The sequence below is a fragment of the Anser brachyrhynchus genome (assembly GCF_964034855.1).
Source record: "Anser brachyrhynchus genome assembly, chromosome: 5".
Lineage (NCBI taxonomy): Eukaryota > Metazoa > Chordata > Aves > Anseriformes > Anatidae > Anser > Anser brachyrhynchus.
This window is the reverse complement of record NC_137699.1, coordinates 64,904,039-64,929,150: the sequence shown is the minus strand read 5'-3', so window position 1 is coordinate 64,929,150 and position 25,112 is coordinate 64,904,039. Positions and strand designations below refer to the sequence as shown.

Genomic DNA, 25,112 nt, shown 5'->3' with positions numbered 1-25,112 from the left:
CTGGCCGAAAGCCATCCAGGAAAAGGGGCTAGAGTTGATATTCAAATACCCAACATGGATAAACATATGAGAGCTTCTGATTCTGATATAGAGCAGCAGACAGACTGACAGAGAACATGACAGGGGAGAGTAACTTGTGAGCATGGCCATGAAATTTAGAGTCACAATACTTAGGAAGGCTGTGGAAGGATAAAAAGTGCAGAAATTTGAAAAAAAAAAAATCCCTCAAATTTTTCAAAAATCCACCATCAAAAGCAATGACCTTCTACACGGCAAAGTCCAATAAACTCAGAACTGGCTGGTGAGATCCTCTGGGAAACAAGAGCAAATGAAGAAAGGAGTTCAAGCAAGTTGGCAGTTCTTTAGAAATTGTTATTAAGGACACTCGTACAATCCATCCCAATGCGGAGGAGCAATAAGAAGGGCAGAAAGAGACCGCAATGGCTAAACCATGAGATCTTTTATTGACTCTGAGCGAAAAGGAGTTGTACAGAAAGTAAAAAGTAGATCAGATCTCTGAAAAACAACGGGCACAGCAGAGTACTGCAAGCATAGAAGAAAAAGCTGCCGGGGGGCCCAGGACACTTCTGCTTCACAGTGCGTGGGCGCAGAGGGGACCGGCAGGGGGTCGGCCGCCGCAGTGCCTCGTGCTTTTCTCTCCTTCAGCCTTTGCTGGAAACATCATCAGCTCACCCAGACAGTGAAGAGGTAAGTACTAAAAGAGGGAAAAGACTTTTTATTGTGTTTTTGTGTAAGGTAAGTGTTGTTGAGCCAGGTGGGTGTGATAGCAGGTGCAGTGTTGTTCCCACGGAGCAGGGGGCTGACCCCAGCCAGGGCTGGACACCGAAGGGGGATGTTGGTGAAACTGTCCCCATTTACAGCAACTGAAGAGCTTGGGATGTCCGTAGTTTAACAGAAGCTGGCGGTAAATATAAATCAGTATGTAGCTACAAGCTTTCCATTTACTTCTCCCTATCTCAGCTTTACTAGAGAAAAATTATATTTTGAAAGGTCAGTGCTTGGGTTTTAACTGTAAACCTGAAATACTGCCTGGACGAGTGCTGGAGCTGTCGTTTACCATACCAGAGAGTTTACAAGGAAATCATATACAGAGCTCTTTAGTAATTTTACATACTCATACAACCAAGATTTTGGTGAAGCAGAGGGAGTGATGCGGTGTCAAAAACCAGCCTCTGCAGTGATAGGCATTAAAGTGCAGCAGGAATGCATGGCTGCGGACTGTGTCATTGCCATATTGTGTGTGTAGAGAAAAGATATTATTCCAGGGCTTTGCTGGAACGCTTTCTTGGCAGCAGTCTCCAGCAATCAGGTAGCCTCCCCTGCAGATACTGGGCGTGCGGTCACCCGGGAGTGTGTGTGCAATGGGCTGCATGAGGCTGGCAGCAGATGCTTGTTCTCACTGAGTGGCCTGACCAGCACTGCAGTCTTTTTAACAAAGCCAGGTGTGTCGTCCAAGGCTCCCTCTGGGACACTTTTCTTCGTTGTGGGGAGGAAGAGGAGCCCGGGCAAGGCAGTGCTGGCTCGGGGAAGTCGCAGCCGCTCAGCAGGTGCTACCTGGGGGCAGGGAAGAGATCCCTACCCTGACATTGTCCTTCCTCTGTGTCCCTCTCCCCACCAGGTCTCTCTCCAGTGTCAGACAAAGGCCAGAGAAGTCCAGGTTTCTGTGCATATCCCGATGTTTGTTCTGGCTTCAGTGTGAGCTGACTGCCTGATGGGCAGGCAGATGCTCTGCGGGCAGGAGTAAAGTCAAGTGTCTGCCGCCCCGCAGCTTGGTCTGGGATCCATTTTCTCATATTTGTCCCCACCGTTTTCCCTTGAGAACACAACTGGCTGTCATGGTTGGTATTTTCACACCGGAGAGGCATGCAGAGCTCTAGCTCAGTAAATGGATGATTTTTTTCAGTTGTACCTCTCCTTGGTAAAACTTCATCCACTTACAGCGGTGTCAGGCTGTGGCATACCGTAACGGTACATCTGCTCAGAGCCACTCTGAAACAAATGCAGTCAGCAAAAACACCCACACTGTTATAGCCACTCCCGTTTATGAAGCATGGTTAGGAAGAGAAACAGGAGAAAGAGCTGGAGACCCAAATCAATTCTGCTAAGCACCACATTTCCACAACAGGACTGCCGAATGGCTGCGACCACTGGCACGGATGGTTTTGTTTCCAGCACAGTGACATCCCCCAGAGCTTTGCCTTCGCTGTGATTTGGATGAGCTGTGCATGGCCTGACGTCTCAGGAAGGGGTTAGGATAGAAGGATGGTTGAGGCAGTAGATGAACAAAAGGCTGAATTATAGCCCTGACATCGCTCTTCTCATCCCCTGCGTCCCTGAGCAGGGGGTGCAGCCTTACTGCTGCATGCTCTGGAGAGGAGACCCAGCTGCCCAGGGCTCTCAGGGCGCACTGGGGCCCTGAGCTCCGTGCAGAGCTGCTCCTCTGTAGCAGCAGAGCATCGCAGAGCATTGGCATGTCCAGCCCCAGAGCCAGGCACGCTCAATGCCACCACTGCCTGCAGGACAGAAATCGATGTGTTGCCTCTTCTATCCCCTCCCACTGCTAACTGCATTTCCCTCAGGTGGTGAAAGCCGCTCTCAGCCACGGGACACACACGGCTCTGGCGCGTTGCAGTTGTAGCAGTACTATGCCCAAGGTATTTCATCCTCTGTAAATCCTCCGGTGTCTTTCTGACCCAAGCGTACAAATAGATGCTGAACAACACTGCTGAGGGAGTAAATACCTCGTAACTGAGCAGGTGCCTCACTTTTCATTTGTGCCCACGTGAACATTTATGATTTTATTTCATAATGGCATTGCAGTGAGCTGTGCTTTTACAAATAGGAAATTAAATCAGATGGTGATGTAAACCTGTAGAGGAGAACAGGCAGCTGTAATGGTTCTTTATTGCTTATTTCATCTGCTGTTGCATTTTGCCATCGTCTGGTGCTTAGTGAAGTGTATGATTTATTCATAGAAGACACTGTCACAGCCAAAGGGTTGTACAATAAACCACTGACAAGGCCTATGCCAAAAGCCATTAGAAAAAGAGAACAATAATCTAGACACAAAGTATTTACAGACCAAGTTGTCTTTAATTTAAAATCCTTTACTAAGGCTGGATGATAATTGCATCGCATTTCAGATCAGCCAATGCTGACAGCCCTCTGTGTTTTCCCCAATGGTATTAAAAATCTGCAATAATTGAAATCTTCTTTAAGAAGCCACAACAAATTAATGTCATCGTGAGGTCACTGAAGCGCTCATGCGTGCTGCTAAGGGGCAGATTTTTCTTTCTTAATGTTAGTGCCAGGATGGCAGAGGAGTTGGCACCACAGGTACGTGTTCAGTATGTCTGTTGGGCTGGATGCAGACCTGCAGTCTGTCTTTCTCCTCTTCCTTCTGCTTCTCTCCCTCTCTGATATCTGTATATATGATCCTGCATTCCTGGGAGGGGATGAGTTACCAGGCTAATGCAGGGATGGAGAGAGACTTTAGAGACCGCAGATCCGCTGAAATTCACAGAGGGAAGGTGCCATGGAGGACGTCTGTTCCCCTTGCGTCTCTCTGTTTGCTCGTGCTCTGTTCATCATTCCCCACTACTGGTTATTTGAAGGATTGTGGAGTGCTGAGGGACCTCTGGATTCAGCGTGATCCAAGAGGATAAAACATTGATGTTAAAAAGCGCAGGGACCCCGGGAGGAGATGTCGGGTCATCGTCATCCCCTTGGCTTACCTCCAGGAGTTGGACTTGATGATCCTTATGGGTCCCTTCCAGCTTGGGATATTTTATGATTCTGTGATTCCAAATGGACATTTGGAAACGCAGCCGTGCAGACCCGACTCTTCTGCGGGTGGGACCGTGGCAGATGACAGGGTCACCGTGCAGACAGGGTCACCGTGCAGCCAGGGCCCTGCGGCGGTGGTGGCCCCACAGCCCCCAGCAGGTCCCAGTGTCACAGCTCGTCCTGGCACCAAGAGTCCCATGTGCATTTCTCATTTCTGGAAGCCTGTCCTCTGGAGCAGCCTTCACGGGCAGAAGTCACCTGAGGTCTTTACATGGGGAGGAGAGAAGGGGGGGAAGGCGCCAGGGAGGGGCTCCCAGCACGGGGCATGTCTTAGCAGTGGGGAGTCCTGGCAGTGCTGCCGGCCGGGCTGTGGCTTTCCCCCCATGTCTCAGTGCTGAGCTGAGCCGGTTGGCCCTGTGAGGTGGGGTGAGGTCCCAGGCTGTGCGTGTCCATGAGGAAGGCAGGCTCCTTCATTTCTTGGGAAGCCAGCTGTAGACGAGGACGCCAGAGGCAGCACATCAGGCACAGGGAACTGAACACCTTTGGTCCCCCTGTTACGTTAGTGACATCTCGCTGGGTGTTAGGAATCGCTTTGTGAAATGTAAATACCCGTGTTCTCCACAAATTGTATTTCTTTTTGACAGCGGCCCTTAATTTCACTATTTCTCTAAGAAACAGGGGCAGTTTCTCTCACTGAGGGTCAGCCTGCACTGTCAGCGCTTGGAGGCGGACAGCTCCTGTCCTGTGCTGTTCAGCACGATTCCCGTAGCGTCCTTGTCAGCCCGGGGATGACTGGGTGCTCCAGTGCCCATACCAAGAGCCATGGAAAAATGAGGGATCCCACGCTGTAGAAACACACTGAGCACTTTCAAGGCTCGTGTAATACCACGTGGGTGGAAAAAGGATAAGCCCAAATACAGTGAGGGGATGGTGAAGAAGAGCAATTGAGTCATCCCAAAGACAGCAGCATTGCTTTAAAGTGGAAACTGGACATTTAATTTGCTTCTTGGTCTGCCAAAGCTGTAATTCCTGCTGCACCAGCTATGTCCTTGGAACAAAATAGTCAGTGGAGTACAAAAGGCAGATTGCCTGTGCATAAAAGCACAGCAGAGTTTTGTGTAGGAGTGGTTGTTAAAGAGTTAATGCCATCAGATGTCCCTAAGCTGTTCCATAGCAACACACATTTCTTCACATTTTATGGCAACTTTTTGGAGACGATACAAGAAAAATTAAAACGGGTCTAATCTGCCTCCCTTGTCACTGCACGCTTGTCAGCGATGCAGTGCAGCACGCAGGTAATTGATATGCAGGTGTGTGCAGTTGCAGGGTTTTGACGACTGAGAGCAGTATATCCATGGCTCTGCTCTCCGGAGCCCCACAGATGAGCAAGATGAAGTACGGCCTCTCGCTAATATTTACGTCTGCTATAACTTTGTTCTTACTTTATTTCTCTGTGATCTCGGATGCTGCAGAGCTGAAAGGAATTGTTAAGGACTTAGGGAGAACACATTCCATTTTCTTTGTGATCTACAATGAGTAGGAGTAAGAAATCTGTTTGTAAATCAAAAAAAAAAGGTAAAAAAAAAAACCCTTAATTAGTAGCCAACCTAATGAAAGTGGTGGTCTTTGGAAACAGAATACATCTAGCAGTCTGGCTTTGAGTGGGAATGCACATAGTGTTCATGATCCCTTCTTGAAAGATTTGAGGGTACTTTTGTTGTAAATTATAACACCATTCTCCGAAGAGTTTGAACAGTCTTTATTATCCCCAGCAGTTCTGCAGGGAAGCTCACGTCTTTTGAACAGGTAGTGGCTTTGGTCACACCTCCTGCTCAGCAGATCGCCAAGCTAGAAGCTGGGGTAGGCATGGCCACGCTCAGGGGCAGGAAGATGGACCCAGATGGAAGATGGTCCCAGATGGACCTTGGGTCGGACCCAGGATGATCGTTCTTGTGCTTTAACCACCTTTGATGATAGCTCCTAAGCATTTTCAGCATCTGACATGGGCAGGCTGGGGGTGAGATGGAGCAGTGAACACCTGGGTGACCAGGACTCCTCTAGCAGCTTTGGAAAAGATTTTGAGCATTCAGGCACACAAGGCGTTTAGGCTCACAAGCCTCTGGAAATTCACAAGGATGCTCCTGATGCTCCCAAATCTTTACATGAGCAGAAAAGCCCAGCTGGAATTTTTATTTCTTATTCTTTTAAAAAAGCAGGCAGAAATCTCCATCTCCTTATGGCCTCCGACATAGGTGATACTCTTCCAGTCGGGGTAGTTGTTACAGGAGCAGTCAGAGCTCCCCTGACGTGGCAGGGACACCCCTGTGGGACGCTGCCCCTCTCAGCAAGGAGAGGCAGTGCTTAGCTGGCCTGGGAGCGGCCTACTGCTAGAGGGGTGAGCCAACACAAACACCCTTAGGAAAGCAAGGCAGTGCTCCCAGTCCTCTAGGAAATCTCTGCCTGCCTCCTCTGCAGGGCAGGAGGGCCATCCTGCTGTCATGCTCTTCGTCCCTCCTTCCTCTGCCTGCCCTGTGATCCCTGGTGGATCGGGACACGGGCTCACTGTGAATATAAGCAAACTAAGAACCCACCTTCACTTGAAAAGAATAAGAAGTGGAAAAATGTAAACGAAAAGAAAAAAGAATTGTTATTTCCTGGCAATGACTACTTCCACCCAAAGCTCGCAGATCGATAGGGGTTGTTCTAGAGGAGGTGACAGTGCTGTCGCTGTTTCTCACACCTTGCCTGTCTCAAGCCGGTGCCTGGTTGATGGGATTACATCTAAAAGTGAGCTGGGCCCTGCGGCCAGCACACCCCGAGGGCCAGGCAAACCGCAGCCTCTCCTCCCTGCTCGTTTCTGAAGTTCCCTATTTGAAAATGAATTGCTTCTCCCACTGCCGTCCACTGCTGCTCCCACTGCCTTCCACACTCGTTATTGGGCATGGAATTCTGGCTGCTCTACCATGGCTTCGCTCAATTTCTTCAAAAATTACATTCAACAACCTACTGTTTTTCATCTGCTAGCATCACACACTTTAAAGGACTTTGCTGTGAAGAGTTTTCTCTAGCCACTGTTTTCAACAAGCATGAGCTGCTGATAGCTTCAAAAATCCTGCTTGGAATATGGCATTAATATTTGATCTTCATTGAAGCCAAAGAGTTGTCTGACTTCTGCAGACAATGCAGAGAATAATAAAGCTTTTGTTTGTTCTTCCTTCAAGGAAAAAAAAAAAAAAAAAAAGGAAGCTTGCTTTCTGCTGATGAAGTGTGCATGCTAATGAAGGCGCTTGTTAGTGGAGAGGCTCCAGCCAAGCGCACGTGGCTCTCCACCTGCAAGAATCTTCCAGGGCTGTAAGCGGAGAAGGTGAGGGAGGAAAACTGCAGCAGGAGCGCCCTGCTGCCACCTGCTTCACGTGGCTCTGATTTCCTGCACGTGTGTGTTTTCAAACTTCACTCAGAAAGGGAAAATGCCAGTTTGAGGTAATACTTCAGTGAGGATGTGCTGCCATATTAAAATGAAGATATTCAAATAAGTGAATAACCCATTTTCACAGGAAGTTAATTTTTTGGGGGTGGTGAGAGAGAGGGTTTTCCTAGGGTATGAGCAACAAAAGTTATCCTGGCTATTATGATACTTCTGTCTTGAAAAATAAAGACAGTAAGTAAAAGCTGATGCAGAAAAATTGCTAAACTAGCACAAATCCACTGTGAAGGTAGCATACTTCCATACCTGCATGTATTCTGAAACCTGAGACTTTTTCCAGTCCTCTCTCACTAAAATTTCGGATTGCCAATCTGGTCACTCCACTTTAACAGATGACTGTACATCTCCTTCCGTCAGGGGACAAGGGCCATGACCCTGCACCCTCCCCTCGACCCCCTCTGAGGGAGCAGGGGGCTACAGCTTGGGCTTCAGCCGTGGCTGCTTCCTGTGAAGAAGGAGATCCGGATACGTTACAAAAGCAACCTTAATTCTTAGAATTTCTTGATGCTATATTCTTGATCTATATCCTTGTTGTTGTGCTAATACTGGAAATTTTTGTTTTTAATTACTTCCTTTCTATAATAAAAGTGGGGGGCAGAGTGAGAAAAACTAGCTATAAAGACAGGTGTGGGAAGATTTTTGGCAGGAGGCAAGGAAGGAGATAGAAAGATGCTGCCTCTTAGAAAGTAATGATATGAGCAATTAGCGCTCGGGCAGACATGAGGTGTTCTGAAATGAGAACATCACCTCAGAAATATCCCTAGCAAAAACATCTTTCAAGGATGGGACTTTCTCCAAAAAGCATTTTAACAGTGTATTTATTATGGGAATTGTTTTATCGTTGGATTGGGAAAAAAACATACAATTTGTACTGTTTCCAAGCAGAAACATTTATAGTGTTAAAATTGTGCTGAGCCAATTTTCTGGAAATCCCAATTATTTTCCCTTTGTAGATTATAAAGTCAGCTGAGGGTCTGCTCTAATGCCTGTAAAAGTCAATGGGAGATTTTGCATTAACTCTCCAGGGAGCTGGATCAGTTTGGTTCTCAGCCGCAAAGCCTTTAAGCTTTGCTATTTTTGAGCTATGTGGAAGTGAGATTTACATATTGGTAAATTGTGTTGCTTGGCCTGTGAGTTACAGAAGGCTGGTACTAATTTTCCACCAGCATTTTTGGGGGAAATAAGATATGCAAGTTAGACCTCAAATCAAATATAAAACATCCAAGCATATTCTTGCTGTTGTGCTAAAAGTGGTTCCGGTTGAGTGCTTTGCTTCATTCCAGTTTTGCATTGTGTGTCTGGGACTAGGAAGTGATTTAGGACTCAAAGCTTGTCCATGTGAGCAGAGCAAGTCACCTACAGCAGCAGTTGTGTCGTCCCCCCCCATTATTTAGCGGCTGCTATCCGTGAATTTCAGGAATTAGTTGCCAGATTTTTCTCACCAGCCACTGAGACAGATTTCTCAGTTCTTCATCTGTCTTGAGCACATACTGTAGGACATTTTTGCCTTTAATGAAGATTTTCTGTATATTTATATTAAAGTAGAAGTCAGGAGCCTTATCCAATGTAGAGCTTCCTTGTGGCAGGAGCTGTGCCAGACTACCGAGAGCTGAGGTGTGGGGATGCTTTAGCAGCCACGCAAATATTCCTAAGGGCCAGCTTTACTGGGAGCGTAGAGGTACGGAGGAGCAAAAGCTGCCAGTGCCAGCAGAGCCCAACCTGTGACGATTTCAATCCTCTATTTTCACCACGGTCTGAAGTGTGCCATTGTCTCTTACGTGGTAATATTTGCTTCCTGGCTCCCTGCTTGCTGGCTTTTCAAGCTCTAATAAAAGCCAGCATGCAGGTAAGCCTGCTTCCATCCGTGTCCTCCAGGCTGGCTCCCCCGTGCTGTAAATGCGGGTTGTTCCACCGCCGCAGCATAAATAAGAGCAGAGCTCTGTGACCTGGGCATGGCTGCTGTGAGAAAACTTATCATGTTCCACTCCATTTCTACCTGGACTCATCTAGAAGCGCTATCTGGACAAAAGCAAACAGCGTGATTGAAGAGGCTGTTCTCGCTGCACTTAGCGTGGCTCACTGGTCCTTGCACTGGAGTTGTATTTTAACCTGCGCTTCTCTCACGTTCAGTGGAAAAAATGTGAATTAATCAGAAGTCCCACCCGCTCCCCAAAATCCCAGCCCCTGGGGGGCTGTGACAACAGCCATCATTAATGTCCTTCTGCCCGTCACACTGGCCTCAGCACCATCTTGGTTTTCTTCCTGCTTTACACAACGCACCAGCACCCTTAAAGCCTTACCTGCTATTAGCAGTTTTATTTTAATAGCAATTCTGTCTTAACAGCATAAAGCACACCCCTCTTGGGCATTTTCAGGAAAGACTGACTTAAAAATCAATCTTGGTTTTACTTTTTTTGTCAAATACATAGAATGGTTTTGATGGGTAATTTCAAGGAAAATGAAATTATTATTGTTATTATTAATACTACTAATAAGAAGAAGAAGAAAAAGAACAATGGTGGTTTTCAGTGCATCCACACCTGCATCTGTGAGATTTGCCATCGTGATACAAGGTAGCTTTTGAGTGTGGCTCAGCTGGGGCAGCAGGTCCCATCTCTGAAGGCCATGGAGAGCCAGGCAGAGGTTCCGGACACCCCGCATCCCTACAAAACACACAGCCAGCTCCTGTCCCCGCTCCTCTGCAGCCATGGGGTCCGGTCATGGGGAGGGCTCAGGCCCTGTGATGCACACCAACAGGGCTTCGTGGCAGGCATCCCAAAATGGGATGCCAACTGCATGATTTGAAATGGCTTTTATTGAAAAAACTTCGTCTCCGTGAATTTGAACGGAAGCAAAATGTCTGAGGACACATGGAAGGTGACGGGTTGGGCTCCCTCTGCCGGGGGACCCAGAAGTTATATAGAGGTTAGAATATTCTGCAAAATAGAAGTTATGATATTCTGCCATGTTTTTGTTCAGTTTTGGTGTGCAGCGTATGTTGGGAGAGGAAAGTGCGTTGCAGGCACAGTCACTGCTGTACAGGCACACCGCAAGATGCGTGTGAGTTGTGAAGAGCATCTTGTCAATGTCTTGTAAGGAGAAAATAATTTAGTAGCAAGGAGCTTTGCATATGTAATGGGAGCTCAGAACATGGACAGCCAGTTAAGCATGCTTTGAGATGATTCCTGTGATGCTTGCATCTTCTATGTTTTTGTTCTCCTGTGGCTGGTAGGATGGAGGCTGATTCTGACGCAGGGTTAATGCTCCGCACACGGACGGCTCGTCATGGTTAATAGTCAGTAACATTGCTCTGCCAGGCTTTTTGGTTGCTCCATTTTTAAGAGACTGACCCTATTAAAAAATCTCCAGGAGTAATGGCTAAAACATAGATGTGGAAAACAGAATGGGATTTAAGTACCCATTTGTAAATTATGGTGAAGCTAAATATTTAAAAGGATGAATTTTTAAAGTGTAGATAAGATAAATACTCACTATTAATGCTGAAAAAAAAAAAACACATTAAAATTACATTAGGTGTCTGACATTTTTTCTATACCTGTTTGAAGAAAACAGGCTGGTGGTACCATGCATGCCCAGTGGGAACAGTCACTTTCATTGTTTGATTTCCATCTCAAAGGAATCTCTACATCAAAGGTCAAAATCATCAATAGTTAACCAAGCTAATTAATAGATCCTAGTATCCTTATTAAACACATTTTTTAACACCATTTTTATTTAATTCCTCTCATGTCCACCAACTTGATAAACTTTTTTACAAGTTCTGTGTTCTAGAAATTTAATTGCACTTTTATTGTTGTGTTCTGAGTTAATTATACAGCAAACCAGGTTTATCTCTTATATATTAAATCTAGCAAGTGCTCTTTTAACAATCAATTGATATTTAATTACAACAGAGAAGCTGCCCTATTAAATCTAAATTAAATGCTCATTCAAGACTATTAAAATGTTACCAGACCATCAAATAGCAAATGCAATACAATGCAGCATAAACCATTATCTGCTTGGTTTTTCAGTGCTGCTTTGCAAGCCTGAGTAGAAAAGCTGACCTCAAATGACATTTTTTTCAATTTTTGGTGAATTCCTTAGCAAAATTACCTTTACAAAATCAATTTTACTTAGTGAATTGTAGCAGTGACACAGTGCCTTTTTATATCTTTTAGCCTAATGGTTCAGAAGGGAAGAATTCAGGAGGATTTGAGCTGGCTGGGTGTAAAATCCTTATGGCTCTGCCTCTTCACGTTGTGCCTGCAGCCTCCTGGCAGAGGAGACTCTGGAGCTGCTGGCACGTGCCCAGGGAGGCTCAGATGGTGCTCCAAGCCGGCCTTTCTCCCCATCCCACCTCTCCGCTCCGCCAGCTGCCACGTTCATCAAATCATCGTTAAATCCGTGGTTCTCCAGCTGAGAGATCAGAAGCACGGAGCACGGGGAAGGCAGGAGACCCCCCAGCTCTCTGCCTGTTTTCCTCCCCTGACAGCCTAAGAGCAGTATGGAATTTGCTTTGAGGCACTGGTAATGGTGGGTGGCAGATGGACACGGTGACATGGATTTCTTTGTTTAAAGTTAAGGGACAAAGAGAAAGACAAACATTAAATTAAATGGACAAAACTTGAATTGTTCAGGAAAACTGTGTGGGACAGGGTGGTCATAACTTTCCAGAAACACAAATGCAGCACATTTCATTAAGTTCTTGTATGGACAAAATTCCTATATACTTCTTGATCTGAAAATACAGCTCTGGATTTGGCCAATTACCAATGCTGAATGAATCCATAGGAATCATCTGTTCTAGCGATTGCCTGATTCAGGCTTTTGTTTTGCAAAGACTTGCCCAGCATGACCAGTGAAGTTCTGGTTTCATGGTTTTAGCTCAGGCACAGCAGAAAGACAAAACCTGCACGTGGCTGCTTCTTAAAGCGTGATGCTGTTCAGTCACCCTCTGCAGGCCCACAAGCGCCCAGACCATCCGGCTCATCGAAGCAATAACACCCGGAGCATTATTTGGGTTGTAACAGTGTCACAGAGGCTCGGGCCTCAAAATGCTCTCGCTCCTTTGGCTAAGCTCTGCCTGCACAGGGGAACCTGCTTCATTCCTGGTCTCTTTCCTAGACAAGAGGGAATGAGACTCTTCCTTCCCTTTGCACAGGTAACAGCCAAATGCTTGCAAAGCGATGACAGCAAAGCCAAAGAAAATGCAAGGAAATGTGTTTTGGAGTATTTATTGTGACTAATGCTATGCCATATTTAAATTGGGAATGATTTTTTATAAATTCTCATAAAGAAAACAGCACTTAAGTTAAATATCCAAAAGGTTTTTTAGCATTATGATGTGGAAGGCATTTAAGTGACTAATGCTTCATCTTGAAAGAGAAGCCTCCATTACTCAGTGTAAGCCATTACTTCTGATGAGTTACGGGTCATTCAACAGTCAAATCTATAATGTATCATACATATTCATGCCGGTATCTTCTTAGAAGACTGATGTTAATTTTGGTTTCCCTTGACTTGTTTTCCATCTTCATTTACCTGCAGTCTGTAAGCTTCCAGTCTTTAAAAAAGTGGAAATTTCTATTTGATCATTTTTATTGGGTCAATTAGCAGTTGAGCAACCCAGCAAGCAGTTAGGAACACGCTCGTGCTTGTGCCCATGCAAAGGCTGCATTCCCTTGGCTGCAGCGACTCGCATGGTGGAGGTGAGAATGGGCACAAACGCTTGCCAAGCTCAGCCCTTGGGGCCTAATAAGCACCGTGGAGATCAACAGATGTAAAGGACTGCTTTGAGATGTATTTACACTCAAGATGGAATCACAGAGTCACAGAATAGCCTGAGCTGGAAGGGACCCACAAGGATCATGGAGTCCAGCTCCTGGCTGTACACAGCACCGCCCAAAAATCAGGCCACGTGTCTGAGGGCGGTGTCCAAATGCTCCTGGAATTTTGTCAGGCTCGGTGCGGTGACCAGTGCCCTGGGAGGCCTGTCCCAGTGCCCGACCACCTCTGGGTGCAGAACCTTTCCCTAACCCCCAGCCTGACCCTCCCCTGTCCCAGCCCCATGCCGTCCCCTCGGGCCCTGTCGCTGTCCCCAGAGAGCAGAGCTCAGCGCCTGCCCCTCCGCTCCCCTCGTGAGGGAGCTGCAGGTGCCAGAAGGTCAAAAACGCATTTACTTACAGCAGAAAAGTATGATCAGCTGCAAGCATAACATCAACATGTGACGAGAGAAGGAAAAGAAAAGTGTAGCTCCCAAATTTTCTCCTTGCCTCCCCCCTTCTGAGGCTGTGATGTCATTTCAGCGGTACTTCTGGGCTCACAGCCCCACCACTGCTTAGCATTTTCCGAGGCATAACAATAAAAGCTTCTAAAAACCCAGATGAAATATCTTCCCTGGCTCTTGATCTCGTCTAGTGAGCGAGGCACAGCGTTACAGAGGCAGAAGTGCTGGCTGCTCTTCCCAGCTCTGCCACTTACCTGCTGGGCGAGGTTCAAACAGCCTCTTTATTTCTCCGTTCCCTCGCTTCCCTTTTGTCTGTTCAGATCAATAGCCAGTCTGGGCAGAGGCAATGGTTTGGACAACGTGGTTTGCTGTAAGTTTGGACCCTGAGGCACTAAACAATTTTCCTTTTAAGTAGCAGGCTTTGTCTATTATTCTTTTTTTTTTTTTTCCAATGAAGGAACAAAATTGGCTCTTTCTTTTGCAAGGTGAGACAAAAAAAAAAAAAAAAGGCGTTCCTTTTACACAGCAGGATAAGTAGGGTGAAAAACTCTTTAAGCAGAATAACAAGAAAGTCTGCTTCTTGCAAGAGCATCCAGGGAGTGTTTGTTGTACTGCTAGTTCAGGAGCCAGATCTTTTACAAAAATATATCCCTTAAGCAATGAAAAGGTGCATCCACATTTAGAAGTCAGGAAGAAATGGATTTAACTGGTGATCCCCCTTCTTTTAATCAGCTTACCATTATGCTCCCAGCTTTCACTGAGTAGCAGGAGACAACAATCCATCTGTCAATATTTAAAGACATTAAATGCCAGAGGTGTGCCAAAGCAAGCTGGAGTACCATCATGTGGGTAATCAGCAAACGGAGGCATGCAAAATGCCAGGCTCTCAGCAAGAAGAACTCAGCAGTGAACCTGTGTGTGCTGTGGGTTACAGAGCTGGGCTGCAGGCTCCCGCTCCTCCCTCACCACCTCCGGTACTGGTTTGCAGCAGATTCAGGGAATGTGCCACCAGGTTTCTGCCTTGCAGCTGAGGGCCTCGTCCACGCTGGATGAGGAGTTCCAGCAGACCTAGGTCCTCTCTGGGGCCAGACAAAAACAAATGGCAGTTTTGTTTTGTTTCGTGGGTTTTTTTTTTTTAATTATTATTATTGTCATTTCTTTCTTTTCTTTCTTTCTTTTTTTTTTTCTTTTCCCTGAGAAATAGCATTCCTGTTTTCAAGCAGACGTAGATAATTATTTTTAAGCTTCTACCAACTCCCTGACCTTGTCTGTTTGATTAAGGCCTAGCACTTTTTATTATAAGTGACCGCTGGATGTGATTCATGCTGTTGGAATAAGCTGCTACTTTTCAGCTGTAATGGTACCAGCACGAACTTAAAGATGCAAAAATGTTATTTCCCAGTTGCAGGTTTCTGAGCTCTGAATGTTTTTCCTCTACAAATCTTGGCACACAGAAAAGTCTCAGTAGTTCACAGAACTTATGGGTCTGTTCTAATTCCTGGTCTAATTCCCTCATCTTCTGCCAAGGAGACTGGTCTGATCCTTAATTATTCCCTAAACTGCTTTCCCAATTTACTGGAACAACTTCCAAATGGATGCAAGGGTCTCGGGGCTGGCTTTGCTGTGTATGCCACTGGCCATAGAGTGTTTCTTGAACCTTCCCTCAATGTGTGTGCTTGATTTAGAGCAGAAAAGGATTGCTAACAGGTTAGCTATTCCATCTGCGCTTTCAATGAGTGAGAAAACAGTCCTTCTGCCCAAGCAGACGTGTAAGCGTGTACTTGAAGAGCAGTGCTTGGCCAAATTGCTCATTAAAGAAGTCCAAGCACTGCTCAGCTCACCTGAGAGTGGTTCTGGATGGGAAAGGTTGTGCAGGTGGTGCTCCTTTGGCCCTCCTTTCTGTGGGCAGTCCAAGCACCTCCCAGAGACCATGCTGTGGTCCATGCCGTGAAAATTGCTGCGGTGTTGGGCTGCTGAACGCAGAGCTGAGACTACTGCACAGCATCTACTCATAAAAGTAACAGATTTACAGTGACAGCTTTGGGAGTTCATCACCATCCACTTTATAGAAAATTGAACATCTGTATGTGTGAGGTGTCACTGAAGGGCTTGGCCAGGAGCTGTGGTCCTGGCAAGGCCTCACTGTGTGTTCTCCATGCATCGACCCATAGGTGGGAAAATTGCCCACACTCCTCAAAATGAATTGATACCTGGTGTTGCCATTACCTGGTAACTCCGTCAGAAATCACCTGCCCCTCCAGCACGGTGTTACCAGGTCTTCCAGGATATGATTTCAAGTGTTTTACATAGTTATCTCTGAGGGATGAGGGTTTCTGCACTGACCTGTGTATTTTTAATGGAAAATGGTAAAACTTCTTTTCATACCATAATTTATAGATGTCCTGGCCCTCATTCAAAGGAAAGTTACATACGTGCATGTAGGAGTACAAGGAGTCAAGTAACGCAAAAAAAAAAAAATCTGAGTGAAACATAAGTAGTTTCAATCTCATGCTTTTTCCTTACCAGCTTCTCAACAAAGGAAATTAATTGCCTATGGCTTTTATCATGAATAACATGTATTTATATGTGTATTAGTCATTTTTCTATTGGAAATCAGGTGCATCACACTGAAGAAAAAGGCAAAGGAGATGAAGGAGTGATAGCTCCAGCCGCCTGCAGCGTGCTGCATCCCATCCACAACACAACACAGACTGAAGTTTCATCAGGCATCTGCATGCCTCCTGGCTGTGGTGTGGACGCAGTGCCCAAGGGCTGCACGGGATGTGGCCAGCATCCTTCGCAGCAGCTCTGTTTTCATCTGTGTGGGTAGCACACAGCCACGAAGGAAGGAGAGGCCGGAGCCATGGGTAGGCAGAGCTGACTGAGCATCCGCTGCTGCGTTGTGGCTGCTCGTGGTGTCTGTATCTCTTCTCAACTTAGAAGTTCACACTTCTGTTGAGTGTGTTTCCTTCCGAGCCGTGTGTGTATTAGCCTGTTTGCCTTTTTTTTTTTTTCCTTAATTGAAATCGCATGGTTTTAACATCTTTCTATAATATTTCCCGGTCCACAGTGGTAGATAAAAATCTCACCCTATTTGATATTGCCACCAATTCAGCATATTAATATTCATCATTACCTTTTGTATGCTGACTTTCAATTAATTTCCAACCCACATGAAAGTGCTTCTATCTAAGCCTACTTAATTAGTTTTCAAGGTAGAATTTCTCTGAGACAGTATCTGCCACTTCACTCCAGATGTAATACAGATTTCTTGAATCTGCTTTGATAAGTCTATTGAAAAAAAAAATCAGGGTTGGCTAGCAAGATATATTTTTGATACATTCTGCTGTCAGTGCTTTTCTGTAATGCTTAAGAATGAAAAGATCTCAATCATTCCTGGTGTGGAGAGAGACTGCCTCTAAAACCATGTTGTGGTGAGAAAAAAGATCGTGAGTCTGTATCAGCCTCTCTGTGCCATCATCTATTGGAGCAAGAGGGTTAAAAGCTACCCGAGCTGCCTCTTAGCCAGCAAACATCTTCCTAGATCACAATCTGAGCTCCAAAAGAGAGCAGGGAGTGAGCAGGTAGTATTTTCATTTTCAAACAAGTGGTCAGTGAGTGACGGAAAGATTATAGCTCTGCCGTGTGTTTAGCCGATATATGTGTTTAGTGCATTGTGCTGGGCACAGCACGTAGACCGGATGGTTTGTATTTTTAAGCAGAAGCGGCTTGCAATAGCATGCATCAATTTGGGAAGATACGCTGTATAATGTGCCTCATTACAGGACGTAGCTAATGGAACAGGAGTGTTTGGATTTGGATATGCAGCCTGCATGATGGAGGTGCTGCGTGCAGGCTGGGTATAACCTTCCCCCCTCTTCGCTGTGTGCTTCAATAGCTGCATTTATGGTGGCCCTATGCATATAGATTATCACATTTATTCTCTCCCTTGTTGTGTATACCAAGTTTGAACCCTTCACCTCAGTCATAAGAGAATATGTGAGTGCATGACCACTATACAGTCTGTCCTTTTCAGGCAAAAAATAAGTAGCATTCAATGTCACTCCAGCTGGCTTTCAGAAAGATTTATGTTTTTTGTTGTTGAGCTGGATATTATAACTAATGACTTTACTTTAAGTAAAAAATTATTGGATAGATGCTGCCTTTATGTCAAGTTTGATTGAGTAAATGCCAATGAAAAGTAGTTCTTCATAGTAGATTCATCTTCTGACATAGGGGATATTGTTGTATCCTTGACAACAAAGCTTAAAAGAACAGCAAAACAAATGTACTCATTATGTTGACTGAAAATTAAGTGGACCAAACCTGTATTGATCACCTCCTCATTGCACAGTTTGGTAGCTGACAGTGTCCTTTGCTCACCTTTCCTTTCAGCATTCTTTTTAATGTATTTCAAAAATAACTAGCAAAGCAACGAGATGGCTGAAAAGAAATTTGGAGACAAAAGCCGTGCCAAGTGTAAAAGAAAAGAACATGATAAAAGTGTTAATCCACTGAGTTTGTCTATAAAACTCATCTTCTGAATTAGCACAATGTTTGCATTTACAGTGCAGTTATTAGGTGATGGCTCTCCATGTAACAGGTACACTACCACTGAGTTCCTTTCTTGGTTTAGTTTTATATATGCATATAATCTTTATGTTTGCAGAGGCATATTCTTCAGTATATAACAGGCATATTCTTCAGTCTCTAGACTTGATGGGCTCTGCCAATATTCATATTTGGAGGCAGGGGAGACTTGTCTGTAGTTAATGAGAATATATAAAACAAACCATACTTTTTTGTTGAAACAAGGCTCATACTTTATCTGACATACCAGGTACATTGAGGCCTCTTGTTAAGGTTCTCAATATGATAGAATAAAAAAAAAAAGGTAGGATAGCAGGGGAAAAAGAAGAGGTAGTATGCTAGGTCCAAGTAAATGGTGCATGTACTCTTAAAAAACATATGAACATGTGAATGACTGGGCAGGGTAGTGGAGAAGTTGTATGACAGTTGTTGGTAGAGAAAATAACAGCCATTACAGTGAGTTATTTGTATAAAACAACATATTTACAGAAATATACGGAAGACTATTCTGTATTTTTTAACCTTATTATTGCTTTTATAATAACTAGGTTATTGGGAGTTGGACTTTTGGAAAAGACTCCAGCTGTGTGAGATACTGTATGAACATCTAACACCTCTTTAGTAAGCCACTTAAAAGCAAACACTGAAGAAGACTGTGAAGATAAAGTGAATTGAGGATTCTGAAAATATAAAGGAATTTTTGTCAAAGAAGAGATGGGTGTGAGCTGCACCTGGTGTGAATGCATGACTGGAGGGGCTTGGGGATCGCCATGCTCTTGTGCTGGTATAGCTCACACCATCCATTTGTATTTATTTTTTGCTGACCTGTCTCTATATCAGTAAGAAAAGGAATATCACACTAGTTTGTCCTCAAATAGATGAGTCTGACTTTTACATACATGTTTGCATAAAAACAATCTGATATGTTATAAGACAAAGCAGGGGGCAGGGGGCTGGTTTATTTTGTTTTACTCTTGAGTGGTTGCATTTCAGCTTATTCACATGAAGTTACTCAGGAAAGGGAATGCTGGGGGAGAAGGCAGAAGGAGGAAGAGGAAGGGACAGAAGTTCCAATCCTGAAGATGTAAATCTGATACTGAAGTGTATTCGCCAGGGAGGAACTCACCAGTATAGCTCTCTGGTCTCTCACTTGTGTCAGCAGCATCTTGAATTTAATGCTATTTCCGTGAATATTTACATGTAAAGTCAGTAGGCTATGACTGCTTCACATAGATGTAATGAAGACAGAGGAACTCCAGTAAACCCCTTGAAAAACAAGTTATTTTTCCTAGCTGCCAGATGCTGGCTGTGTGAGATTTACTGCCAGTAAATGTTTTAGGAGAAAAAATAATTAGTTCTCTGCAAAGTCAGAATCATTATCAATCTGCATAGCTGACAGATTGTGCTCTAAGTGCTATTTGTATTAATAAAAATCTGCTTGTTACATGGCTGGTCGTGTCAAGTCATCCAGGCAGGTAATGTAGGTGACTGATTTTCCACCAATTAAGGTTTAGGGGTCAGTTCTGGGTCAGAAAGATATCAGAGCAAGAGGAAAGAGAATTTATGAAATATGCAGCCCGCCCGTACACAGGGAACAGCTCCGTCCCCAGACAGGGTGTCTGCTTTGTGAGCTACAGTGGCACCCTCCAGGCTGGTTGCCACTGAGCTTCGTAGGGGTCTTCTCCTTGACAGCAAGGAGTTATAAAGGAGGTCCTAAATCAGTATTGTTGAATACATACTGCAAATAATACAAACCAGAAATCGCGAGAGTTACGCTGCATTTATGACAGTAGGAATATGTTGTACTCGTGAAAAGAGAGATACTGACTAATGTTCTTCCTGGGGTCTAACTGAGCTGCAAATCCATCAGGGACATCAGACCTACCTGTCTCTGACGTTATGCTCGGTGTGGAAATGGCATCTTTAGGTCCCCCAGGTGCTCTTTGTGCTGTGTGTTGTGAAAAGGACAGGAGTCTTCCAAGCTGGAGGCTGTACGTTACCTTGGAGTGGCTACCAGGCAGGTGTTCTACGCGAATTGCTACCCGTTATTGCTCACTCACAAGGAGATGTGGAGATGAGAAGCAGCAGCCTGACACCGAGCTGGAGTTCAGGAGGGAATGGAAGGAGTACAGAAGGACAAGAGAGAGGAGACAATACAGGATTTGAGCAAAGAGGGAATTCAGACAACAGGATCTAGGTGAAGTGTGTGTCTAATAGGACAAGACAAAGAGAGTGCCCACCTAGAAATGAGCAGAGACACGTTTGCAGCTCTGCAGAAGACATGAGATGAAAAAGGTGATGAAGAAAGGGGGTGAAAGCAGCCAGCTCCCAAGGAAGAGGGGAGATAGCAGTGAAGGTAACTGGGAACCAGAGCCCCAGGAGAGCGGACAGGCAGCAGGGAGGTATTCTTGGCTGGTCACCTCTTGAGTATTGTGCAGAGGAATAGAAAGCCGCTTTGTTCTTTTCATTTAAGGAAACTGTCACCACAGTGTCTTGGTTTGCGTGCAGTTAATGAAAATTAGGTATAGGCTAATGAACCAGTAATAAACAAGAGTGTAAGCTCATTCCCAAAATTAAACAATGAACTTAAGGAGATTTACAGCATCCATTTGAAAAAATTATTTGCATTTCCTGTGGCGACTTGCTATTAATGTAGCATAAATCAATGAGAAATTAATTCCCAGCTTTTCTAAAACTGTATGAACTGAAAAAAGTCACAGGTAGCAATACATAGCTGGGCAACTGGTACGAACACGTGGCCAGAGGTAACTGCAGCTTCCCAGAGATGCACGGACAGCATCAGCCATTACCTCGGCCGTTTCCACGAACGGCCCAGAGAGGTGGCAGGTCATCTGGTGCCCGCTGGGCTGGGACTGCACACCCCAGCGCATGCAGGTGTGCTGCTGTGTCCAGCAAGCCTCCACACAAAAGTCCTCACTCCTCTCCTCTCCTCCCCTCCCTCTCCTGTCCTCCTCCCTTTTCAACGCACAGTCCTGTTTGTGAAGACCTAATACAATCCCTTACAGCTAACAGAAAGACTCCCATTAACTCCAATATGCTTTAGAGTAAACCCTAGGGGCACAATCTCGCTCTCAACGTAGCTGTAAGAAAAGGTCATTCCTGTAGCACTAATAATGTACAGTGTGTTAGCATCGCCAAACACCCATTTACTTCGAATCACAGTGACATTTTCCACTGTTATTCTCAGATACCTAAACTCTCTCTAATACGTCCTGTGCTTCTGGTAGGGGAGTGGAAGCCACCGTACGAGGGGGTGTTTTCCTCCCGACCAGCGTCCTTGTACCCTCTGATGGTCAGCAGCTCCTGCTCCCCCTGCACCCGCCGACCTCACAGCACCGGTGGTGTGCAGCTTGTGTCAGCCACGCAGAGGGCTTCAAGCCTCCAGGGCTTCAAGCATCCAGGCACTAACACACCTTGGGTCCTCCGGGGAAATGCCAATTATTTATAGCGTGCCTGAGCCCCGAGCACGCAGCACCGTGGGCTGTGGCACTCAGGTCAGGAGGAGTTTGTGTGCCAGTGGGAAATGTCTCTGAGCTGCCGGTGTTTTTTTGGCTTAGTGAAACCATGCTTGGACAGAAAGGAATGAGGCAGTTTTCATAGCCGTACCCATGTCTACGTGCCCTTAATTCAGCATGGCACGAAGTTAGATGACAACTTGCTTGGAGCTAAGGAGTTTTGAATCCATTTCCCAGTTCTGCCTAGTGTCTCCAAAACCCTCTCTCTGAGCCTTTATTGCATGCTGTCTCTGTGCATGCTTCTTCCTTGGTCATCACGGGTCTGCTGAGCGCTCCCCATGAACAGGAAGCTGCTGTAGGGTAAGATGGCATCAAACACAAAGCTTCAGGGACCATGCACAGAGAGGGACGGTGGGCCCATGGAAACACAAAGGGAGCTGCCGTTGCATTAACTGTGCTGGAGAGTGTGGCAGGCAGTAGTAAAATAGCCATGGCTGTTCCTTAAAAGTGAACTAGAAGCTGACAGCCTGCATCCTGGCAAACCGTTTAGAAAAATGTTTTCTCATTAGCACAAGCTGAGAGTTCCTGTCTCCAGCAACGCTGAGCATAAAGCTGGTGAAGTTAGGGCTTAGGTTAAAGCTTGAAATGTAAGGTTTTTATCTCTTTTTCAGTCCTGCTTCCTATTTTTCCTTCTTTCTGTTACCTGTTAAGGTGCCCTATTGACGCTTCAGAGTGCACTGCATTGCCACATACATGGACATACCTGCCTCCAGGAGGAGAAGAGACCCTCTGCTGAACAATTTTATGTGACCAGCTGTAATTCAAAAAAAAAAAAAAAAAAGTAAATCTGAAGTTTCTGGACTTGAGACGCCTCCTAAAGCTCGCAGAATAACAGCAACAGTAAACTCAATGTGTATATTAGTACCAACCTGCTTTATCCTTATATATCTCCTTCCTGAATCCAGCTTTTGTCAAGTTGCAGCTACTTCAGTGAGGCCCCTCAGAGCGTGAACCAGATTTGGAGTCCCAGGAACAGCCGGCTAAAGGGGTACGGCCTCGCACAGGGAGCGTGGCTGGCTGATCTGCTGAAGTGCTGTTATGATTATAAGTTTTGGGATATCTGATAATGACTTAGTTTAAAATGCATCAAACATTCTTGGAGCTTGCTAACTGGTTGTTGCGAAAATAATCATTATGGTGCATTATGCTGAAGTGTTTGTTTTATACTAATTGTTCTGACCTTCTTCATCTGTATTTGATGAGATTTCTATGCATAATTAAAAGGCCCTCCAGGAAAAAAAAAAAAAAAAGGTAGTCAGCAAACTAATCTATAGGACAAGTAAATGCAGATCATTACTATCACCTTAATTCATTTAAAATTCAGTCTTCCTTTTTCTTTAAGATTTTTCCTTCATCAGTGCTTAGTATGAGCTAATTATAAGCCACTTTAGCCTGTTATTAAGATGCATGCTGACTTCTTTTTTTTTTTTTTTTCCCATTCTGAAATTTTCCATTTGCTTATCTTACGCGGCAGCCAGATGTTTCTGTAGGAGCCGCAGGGCAGCGTGTGGAAGCTGTGCCCTTTGCGCTGTGGAGCCACCGGGCAGAAGCACGCTGCCTCTGGCCAGTGCCTGCTGATGCCTCAGGCGGGATGGTCCTCTCATTCCTGGGGCTTGGGAATGAGCCTGTGGGAAAATATTTTGCTTGGTCTCTATTGAAATAGTAGTTTTGCTTATGTTGTGGGGAAATTTTATTTGAGATAGCCTAATGATTAAGATGGGAGTTCAAGTTTGGCTGGTTCTCTGTTAGAGATTTGTGTTCATGGTCTGACAAAGCCCCTCGCACATGGCTCATGACTCACATCTTTGGAATTAAAAGAAAAAATGCTTTTCACATCTTGTATAGGGAGCTTGGTCTGTCTCTAAAAGGTGTTTGCTCACTGAGGATGCTCGGTTCCCTCACGGCTAAGTAGTTGGACTGGATGCTGTTTTTTTGGTCTGTTTATTTCTGTATTAGTTTTGTTTTTAATTCAGTTAAAAAATCATAGATATCTGAAGGTAAGATCCCTGATTTTCTTGTTTGAGAGTATCGTTCCTTACAATAGAGAGAGGAATTTGGGGGCTTTTTTTTTCTTCTTCTACTTTTTTTTCCCCCACCCCTGCCTTGCCCAGGAGCCAACCCAAACACAGGGAGCTGTCCTGAGGCTGGAAGCTCTAGACTTCACTGAGAATGTCCGTCCATTCTCTGTGCTTTCAATTAAGCAAACTACCACTGAACTGAGCAGCAATTTAACTAATTTAGCTAATTTTAAGTCTTAAAATAAGGCTATTTGCTAGCATCAAAACTACCTGGATAGATGCTTCTAACCTTCAGTAATCTAGGCATTTTGGTTCTGTCTAGGTGGTTAGAAACCCAAGCTGACTCGTTGTCCCATGTCCCGTGTTAATCAGCAGATAATTGCGCCAGTTGTTCGGCAGCCTCAGCAAAGAGGAATTCTGTGGACAGAAATTACAAACTCTACAGGAAAAAAAACCACACCAAAACAAAACAAAGCAACTGTTAACACTGACATGAATATACTGAGCTGGCTCCTCCCTTCCTCTAACGATCAGATATCTTTAGGGTGAGTAGTGCTTAATTTTCTCTCTGTAAAGTACCTATCGTATTTTGGAAACTAAAAAAGAAAAGAAGAGGAAAATTCTGGTACACCGTTAACATGTGGCTGGGGAATAGAAAGCTTGTCCAAGAGGGAGATCTGGGTATAGGCTGAATCCTGGTAGGGCTCCAAGTTTGCTGAGGGGCTTGTAGTGTTCAGCCCCAAATAGCCGTGCTTGTATCCCTCGGTGGAAGCTAAGTGCTGAGCCCCTGCTTAAATAATAAATGCTGCGTGTCACAGTTTTCATCTCCATGACTGGAAATGTACATAAGCACACACATTTCTAAATAAGGCCAGGCTGTTTTCCAAGGTGTTATAAATGCATATGACATCTACTAAGTTCACTAAAGAGTATTAAAGGAGATAAAACATAAAGAGACAAGAACCATAGCTGAGAGCTGAGTCCTCAAAGCGTCCAACCAAACAGTGCCCAGGAGCTTGCATAACAGGATTTGCATCTCTTTAGTGTTCCCTCCTGCTACAACCTTGACATTTTAAATTGGTCAATAGCTGTAAAATTGCATCGATTCATTAATTTTTAAAAGTAAACTTTGAAAAGCAACTGAGATGCATTTTAAAGAAAGACGCATAGTTAGAAAGGTTAATTGTTGTTTCAAGTCGCTTGGTAAAATCAATAAGACTTGGAACTCCAATGCTTTCTGTGTCGGGTTTCTGCAAAGACGCAGGCTAATGGCTGTAACTCTCCCTGCCGCAGCCCAGGGGTTTTGTGCCTCAGAAAAACAAAGCAGTGGCTATCTCGGGAGCCAGGGCTCAGTCACTGAGCAGGATAGCTGGTGCAAGCTCCTTGTAAATAATGGAAAATAAAGGACATGTTATTTTTGGAGAGGGCAGGCTAGGTTACTAGGAGCC

The 25,112-nt window shown here is 45.0% G+C and overlaps 1 long non-coding RNA gene across 7 annotated transcripts in view; it reads left to right on the top strand.

Moving 5' to 3' along the window:
* LOC308195914 overlaps positions 1-25,112 on the top strand; it is a 314,751-nt gene that overhangs the window by 255,369 nt on the left and 34,270 nt on the right. For 2 of the 7 annotated variants that reach the window (XR_013951922.1, XR_013951923.1), the window contains exons 5-6: positions 22,298-22,634; positions 24,040-24,209. The exons of 3 other annotated variants lie outside the window; for them this stretch is intronic. This is a non-coding gene — a long non-coding RNA (uncharacterized lncRNA). Of the gene's footprint in view, positions 1-22,297; positions 22,635-24,036; positions 24,210-25,112 lie in introns of all 7 variants that reach the window. 2 more of the 7 variants (XR_013951917.1, XR_013951921.1) reach the window with 1 other exon arrangement.